Source organism: Hevea brasiliensis, chromosome 13 (genome assembly GCF_030052815.1).
Source record: "Hevea brasiliensis isolate MT/VB/25A 57/8 chromosome 13, ASM3005281v1, whole genome shotgun sequence".
Classification (NCBI taxonomy): Eukaryota; Viridiplantae; Streptophyta; class Magnoliopsida; order Malpighiales; family Euphorbiaceae; genus Hevea; species Hevea brasiliensis.
The window spans coordinates 86,864,082-86,872,714 of NC_079505.1; positions in this window are offsets into that span (position 1 = coordinate 86,864,082).

Sequence of the window (8,633 nt, forward strand, 5' to 3'; positions counted from 1 at the left end):
TCAGGATTTACCTTTAGAGAGGTTGTAGATATATATAGGACACTAGAAACAATTTTCAGCAATTTTAATTCAAGAAAATATGGGTAACTCTCTTTGAATTGATAAGAGAAGAAGAAGAAGAGAAGATAGGCTTAGAGGTGGCGGCACATATGAGAGAATAATCAAATTTTTCTTTTTTTCTTTCATAACATCACATTATATAATTAGGTTATCACTTAAAACCCTTGCCACATGTCATCTTCTGATTGCACCTTAATTTTAATTGACCTAATCACATTAAGCCAACTGTCAAAGCTAGGTTTAATCTTGACTTTGATCATCTTACATGATTAGAAGACAAATGACAAGCTTATATAGTGCCATGTGTCACTATCTCATGGTGCCACATGTTACCCTGTGAAATGACCAAATTACCCTTGTGTTTCTCAACCCAAAATAATTATTTCTTCTCTTCTACTCAATTTATATCAAATATAAATTAATTAATTAATCTCTATTAATTAATTTATCATAATTAAATTTATATTTAAACACTTTAAATATAAATTTAACTTATACTATACATCCAATAACCTAGATTTGGTTTCAAGTCATGCTAGGGACTTTGCAATCTAATTGCAAACTAATCCTATTTAATTAATCAATTAAACTCTTTAACTAATTAATTAAATCTCATTTAACTTGGTGATTACTTGTGTATGTGTGTGACTCACTAGGCTCATCACTAATTGGCAATGAGATATGATATTAACTCTTAATATCATCAGAACTCTTTTTTACCATAAATGATTTCTCTAAGTCATTTTAGGCATCTCATAGACCATGGTTAACACCTAGCATAGCATGTCATGGCCACCCAATCAGTAATAAGGAATACCTTAAATAAACCTTTTATCATATGTTACCATGCACTAGAATCTCTCTATTACAAAATCTCAATTCGAGCTGGAGTCATAGTTTATGTCAAACCTCATTTGCTATGAATATTATGTTCTCTTTTAATTCTAATTCTTTATTGAAAAGATTTTCTCATCAGAAACTCTTTTCTGATTAAATCTGTCTGTCCTGGCCAGGAATGTGAAACATTAAGAAGGATTTTATCCCTATTTACTTAGGGTAACAGATTCCATCTTGATCAACACCTACCTCTATATAACACTAATAGGAGCCAACACATGCTCATATACCGATACATAGTACAAGTATGAAAGCAGTATCAAGCTCAAACCACATATATATAAGATAACTGTGTTATCTCAGGTCTAAAGATTATATGCACTGATATCATTTATGACAATGCATTGACAAGAGTAAACTCCATGTGCTTGTCATAAGTGTCACTGGTTCGGCCTACTTATCATGTACAAGTGCCTATCATGTTTGTTATATGGCATGAGACTCACCATTCCATCTTATTTATATCTCATTTAAATACCTTGGGAACAAACATGAATACAATCTTTCTGGATAAGTCATGTCCTGTGTGAAGTATCCTCGATTGTGAACCAATTTATGATACTTTGTGCTAGAAATACTGTCACTCATATTCTTAATAATTTAAGAATAGAATTTCTAATAAAATATTAATGGACCTTTTCTATTACACATAAATATATTATGTAAACGAAAAAGTGAAATTGCCTTTTTATTAATGAAATATGTACAAGATACATACTAAATGATATGCTCTAGGGCATACTACTAACAATCTCTCACTAGCACTAGAGTCATTCATTACAATACCTTAGACCCATATTCTCAAGATGTCGATTTAACTAAGCTTGTGACATAGGCTTAGTGAATGGATCAGCTAAATTTTCAGCTGATGCTATTTTCTGCATGGCTATATCGCCTCGCCCAACTGTCTCTCTGATAATATTGTAGCACCTTTCTATGTGTTTGGATTTCTAGTGAGACCGGGGTTCCTTATATCCAAACAGCTTTTTTTGCAGTATCTGATGAAGCAATATACTCGACCTCTATAGTGAAATTAGCAGTCATGCTCTGTTTGGAACTCTTCCAACTGACTGCACCTCCATTACAAATGAACACAAACCCAGAGGTAGACTTTCTATCATCGATATCTAATTAGAAATTAAAATCAGTATAACCATCCAATTACAAGTCACCACCTCTATATATCAAGAATAAATCCTTAGTTCTTCTCAAGTACTTAAAGATATTCTTAACAGCTATTCAGTGTTCCAAACTTAGATTGGATTGATACTTGCTAATCAAACTAACAACATATGCTATATCCGGTCTAGTACACAATATTGCATACATCAAACTTTCAATAGTCAAAGTATATGGAATCCTGGCCATTTTTTTTCTCTTTCTTCAGGTGTCTTTGGAGACATCTCTTTAGAAAGGTGGATACCATGTCTCACTGGTAACAATCCTCTCTTGGAATTAAGCATGTTAAACCTCTTTAACACATTTTTCAAGTATAGACTTTGGGATAAACCAATTATTCTTTTCGCTCTATCTTTATAGATGCGAATCCCAAGAATATAGGTTGCCCCCCCTAAGTCTTTCATGGAGAATGTATTTGACAACCATACCTTCACAGCTGTCAACATACTTGTGTTATTACCCATCAACAAAATGTCATCCACATATAAGACAAGGAAAGTGACAGCACTATCACTAACCTTCTTATATACACATGGCTCATCCTCATTTTTTATAAAACCAAATGACTTGCTTCATCAAAACGGATATTCCAACTCCTCGAAGCTTGTTTTAACCCATAAATGGATCGCTTTAGCTTGTGCACTTTGGAACCATCTTGGGATTCAAAAACCCTTAGGTTGTTCCATTTTCTTCAATGTATCCATTAAGAAAAGCTATTTTGATATTCATCTGCCAAATCTCATAATCATAGTATCCAGCTATTGCTAATAGAATCCTAATTGATTTAAACATGGCAACAGGCGAGAAAGTCTCCTCATAGTCGATTCCTTGCCTTTGGCGAAACCCTTTCGCTACTAGCCTTACTTTATAGGTCTCTACCTTTCCATCAGAACCAATTTTCTTCTTGAAAACCTATTTGTTCCCTATAGGTACAATACCTTCAGGTGGGTCAACAATGTCACACCTTACCCCTCTGTAAGGCATAATATGATCCTGTAGAATACCTAATAAACTACCGAACTTCACCTATCGATAATTCATTAAGTACACTACAAGGGATTTTAAAACCATTTTCTTACTTTTTGAAAGTAGTGAGCATTTTTGGCAGGAGCTAAAAACATTTAATTGAAGATTAAAAGCTAGTTAAAATTGTTGTCCATTTTATTTTTCTGCAAATTTTGGAAATATTTCGGTTGAGTGCTGGCAGTAATTGAGAAAAATAAAAAATTTTACCTGTAAAAAAATACTCCCAATAATAATACACTTCACCAATTCAACCACTAAAACTCAAATCAAAACAATTATCATCATTCTCCATAATTCAAAATAAAATTTTATCTCAAATAGTTCAAATTAAGCTATGCACAATGCATTCAAAATAAAAAAAAAATTATATTTGCAGTTAGATTTATAGACATAAAAATCCAAAAGATAATAGTATTACATATTAACTGTACAACTGCTCAGTTACAAAAGTACATATGACTACAAAATTATTTACATCAAGAAATTACAAGGGTATAATCAAATACCCATATAAAAGTCTCTGGATAGTCCCCACAATCAGCAGCTCACTTTGCTACTTTTTCCTTTTCTCTATCTGCGATAGCAAAAAGAGCTATCGTTGAGTATAAAAATACTCAATGGTACACAATAATATGTAAAATGCGTAATATAAAACATTTATGAATAATTCACAATTTAAAAATCTCGTAATCACATTTCACAATTTTTCAAAGCTCATTATAGCACAGTTTTTGTCAAACAAATTAATAAACATAGTGTTGCCAATTTATATACAACTTAAGCCATGATACAAAATTTTCGATTAATATCGTATTGTACACTATGACAAAGTAATCTACAACCTCACTAATCGAAATCAATGAGGGAGGTGGCTAGCTAGCTAATGAGTACTCATCCGATCTCAACCTCAATTGGTAAGCCAGAGAGGGAGAAAAATAAATGATCCAACCCCATAAATAGAGGAAGAATAATGTGGTATTGTCATGCTAAGTGTGAACACAAAATCAATTCAAAACAATTTATTCAAATAATTTGTGAGAAATTTGGTCAATTCCCAAAGTCATATTCACAATCATAAATGGCAATAAAATTCATAATTAACTCAAAAATCAAAATTTCAAGAATCATATATTTAAACAAAAATTACTGTGCACAGACCGGATATAAGTCGCCTCTAGGCCTTGACTCAGTCCCTTATCCCTTCCTGGTCTTTTTAAGCTAAAATACATAATTTACAGTGTTTCAGTATCTTATCTCACAATAAGTCTAATAATTAAATTCATGTATACTCAATTATAGTCTTAATATGCGTAAACTAACTCTCTTGAAAATTTTCATTTCGGAGTTACTATTCATGGTACTATTCAAGTTAAAATGTTGACTTTCTTATACTTAATAGGTATGAAAAATCTAATTACACCCACATACCACATTTTGGGTGCCTAATTTATTGGTTTTGATTGTTTCTTAAAATTTTAGATCTCCTAGGCCCAATTGCAAATTTTTAGATTTGATGTCTCTTTTTGCACTATTCTATTGGTCAAGTTGTTGTTAGAATTTTATAAAGTATTCTTCATAAAACTTGTTCCTTACTGTCTTAGCTTTAATTTTCTTTTTGAATCACTCCATTTGGAGTTTTGTAGCCCAAGATATGGCTATTTGAACATAGCTGGCCGGATTAGTCTAACCCAGATTTCTGGGCACCTACTTTGGTTCTGGCAGCTTTGGACCACTAATTTAGGTGGCAAAATGACTGGGTTTTGGGCAGAATTTGGGTTGGTATTCTTCATAAAAGTTGTAGTGCTATGTCATACCTTTCTAATGCCACAAAAAGCAGGTCATTTGGACCTGTATAGCCTAAGTTATGGTACACTGTTCATTTGGTCATTTTGGTACAGTGGCATTGCACTACACCCGGGTTTGACCTAATTGTTTACTATGTTATGGTCATTTTCTGGGTATAGTTTCTAAATAAAAAATGTGTCATTATGTGTCTGTTTTCATCCCCAATTAGTCTCACACCAATTGGGTTGGTAAATTTTCAGTTTTACTCCCTGAAAAAGACCTAGGTCAAGCTGCTAGAATATGAACACTAACTAATCCGAATTGAAATCTCATTCTACCAATTCACACACACCACAAATGGTCCCAATTGACCATTTCTCAACTCAATTAAGGTCAATTGCATCAATTGACCATTTTCCCAATTTTTCTCCAAATTTTCACGTGCTCAAGAACCCTAACTACACATTTGTATAATTCAATTCAATTAAAGTGTACATTTAATATCTGCCTACTTAATTCAACCTAAACCACCATTTAATTGCATCAAATTCATTCAATTCAAGGCTAAATTCCATATTAATCCCCTATAATAGTTTTCTTTTGATTTTTAAGTTGAGTTTTAGGTTAATTGAGCTAAACACACAAATAATAAATTAAAAATTTCAAATTAAATTGCTTATCTCCACTTGAATTTCAATTCTTCACTTCACTTCTTTTTTCCTTTTCTTTTTCTTCTTCAAATGCCTCCTCAAGTGAAGTTAACACATTTTTATAGATTAATTTGAAGACAAAGTAGGGTTAAGTAGGGGTTTTAAAGCCTGTATCAAGCTTCCATGGTGGGCTAAGCAGAGGAGAGGTGGCTGCCGAATTGGTTTGGGGAAGAAAGAGGGACTTTTTTATTTAATTTTAATGTATTTTATGTCTTAAATAATAGATTTTGACTTAGTCAAAATTGGTGGGAAAAATAAAATTAATTTTGACATCACAAATGATGTCATCCACATGATGTAATAAACTTTTTCTTTTTTTTTCCTTTATTTTTCCTTAGTTATTTAATTTAATTCTCGATCCCAAAATTTTTGTTTTTTCGATTTTATTGGACAGTTAAGTTAGGCATCAGCTCTAGGGGTGAATTGACCAAATTGCCCCTCGCTGATTCAATCCAGTTTGCAAGTTATTCGATATTTCTTTTGGATCCCTAACCTGATTATTTGACCTACTTAACAATTTTTTTTCGTGATTTTTTCTTTTCCACTAGATTCGTAATAGTCCTAAGGACCGCGGTGTTACATTTTTTGTTTCAGAATTCAAGTTACGATGGCTTTCGCAGTCACTTTCCGGGAAGGTCACCCATCACTGTGACTTCCGGCTCATTTAACTTCTTATGCTTTGTTTTTCTTATTTATACTTACCTATCTGTCAATCACTAATTATTTGAGTTCAGGGTTTATCTATATGTCTTAGACATTGTTCTAATTCCCTTAATTGTCCGGACCGATATCGGTCACCGTAACAGTAAAATGTACCAGGCTATGCATATAGGGGTGTTACAAACAATATCCTAAACTTGATTCTTATACATGGAATCAATCTCGGATTTTATAGCATCAATACATTTTAAAGAGTCTATATCTGATATAGCTTCTTCATAGGTAAGTGGATCATCTCCATGATCTACTTCTTCATGAGTAGACAACTCTTATTCTTCTTCATGAAGAAAACCATATCTCACTAGTGGGTGAGATATCCTGGTTGTTCTGAGAAGAATAGCTGTAGATGTTTCATCAATAGGTGTAGGTTGAGTAGATGGATCTATATCCATCTGATCTGTTAGTTGGTCGAAATTCTCCAATTCTAACTCTATTTGCCTTCTTTTGCCTCCTTCTTGAACAAATTGTTGTTCAATAAATGTGGCATCTCTGATTTTGATGCAGGCAAATAAAAATAATATCCAAAACTCTCTTTTGGATATCCAACAAATCAACTATTTTCTGATCTGGTTTCTAATTTATCAGTGTTCAGCTTTTTAATATAAGCTGGACAACCCCAAATATTAACATGCTTAAGACTTGGTTTTCTTCCATGCCATATCTCATAAGGTGTGAAAGATACTGATTTTGATGGAATCCTATTCATAATATGCAAAACTGATTCTAATGCAAATCCCTAAAAGGATATTGGCATATCAGTATAGCTCATCATACTACGTACCATATCTAATAGGGTACGATTTCTCCTTTCAGATACACTATTCAGCTGTAGTGTCATATATATATGTAAAAGAGAAGATTGTGTGGTTCCGTCCCTGCTCATCCACACCGAAATATATATATCATATATATATATATTGATTGTTGATTAAAGTTATTATTATTAGTATTATTATTTTCTTTTCTTTTCTTTTTCTTACTTTACTTTTACAATTTTCTAAAAATTGATTGATTTCATTATTATTATTATTATTATTATTATTATTATTATTAACTTTGGTTTCAAAATAAAATATTATATATATATATATATACAATAGGTATATCATATTAGTTTAGTTGATCAATCATATTAGTTTAGTTGATTAATTTAGATCCATTGTATATATATATATAATATTTTATTTTGAAATCAAAGTTAACAATAATAATAATAATGACATCAATCAATTTTTAGAAAATTATAAAAATAAAGAAAAAGAAAAGAAAATAATAATAATAATAATAATAATAATTTTAATCAACAATCAATCAATATATATATATATATATATATATATATACACACGTGGATGAGCAAGGACCGAACCACGCAATCTTCTCTTTTACATAATAATAATAATAATAATAATAATAATAATAATAATGAAATCAATCAATTTTTAAAAATTTGTAAAAGTAAAAGAAGGAAAAAAATAATAATAACTTTAATCAACAATCAATAAATAAATATATATATATATATATATATATATATATATATATATATATATATATATATATATATTGGCATGGATGAGCAGGGACGGCAATCTTCTCTTCGTTCGTGGTTCCGTCCCTGCCGAAATATATATATATATTTTTTTGATTGTGGATTAAAGCTATTATTATTATTATTATTATTATTATTATTATTTTCTTTTCTTTGCTTTACTTTTACAAATTTCTAAAATTTGATTGATTTCATTATTATTATTATTATTAACTTTGATTTCAAAAGAAAATATTATATATATATATATATATGTACAATGGATCTGTCATATTAGTTTAGTTGATCAATTTGTTTTGCTATATTTTGGATCTGTAAGATATTCAAATATTTATTCTGTCAGCTGAAATTATCTCTCTTTTATTGAATCTAGTTATTATTTTGGAGATTCTAGGTGAGTTGTAATTATAGTATATGGCACCGTTTTAATCCCTTTTAAAATTTCTTAGCATTAAAATTATTATTAAATGAAATTTTAAATCAGTATTTTAACAATTATTTTACATGTGAGATTCTATAATTTTATTTTATTATTGAATTTTATTCTGATTTTGATTAAATAATTGATTTTGTCAATTATCTCTGTATTAGAGCATTTAAGATCCCGGGAACAGGCTTTTAGTGTCTTTATACTGATTAATATCTGACTATAAAATTTACTGATGTATTATACTGAATTTATTTGAAATTGATTTGATCTTATT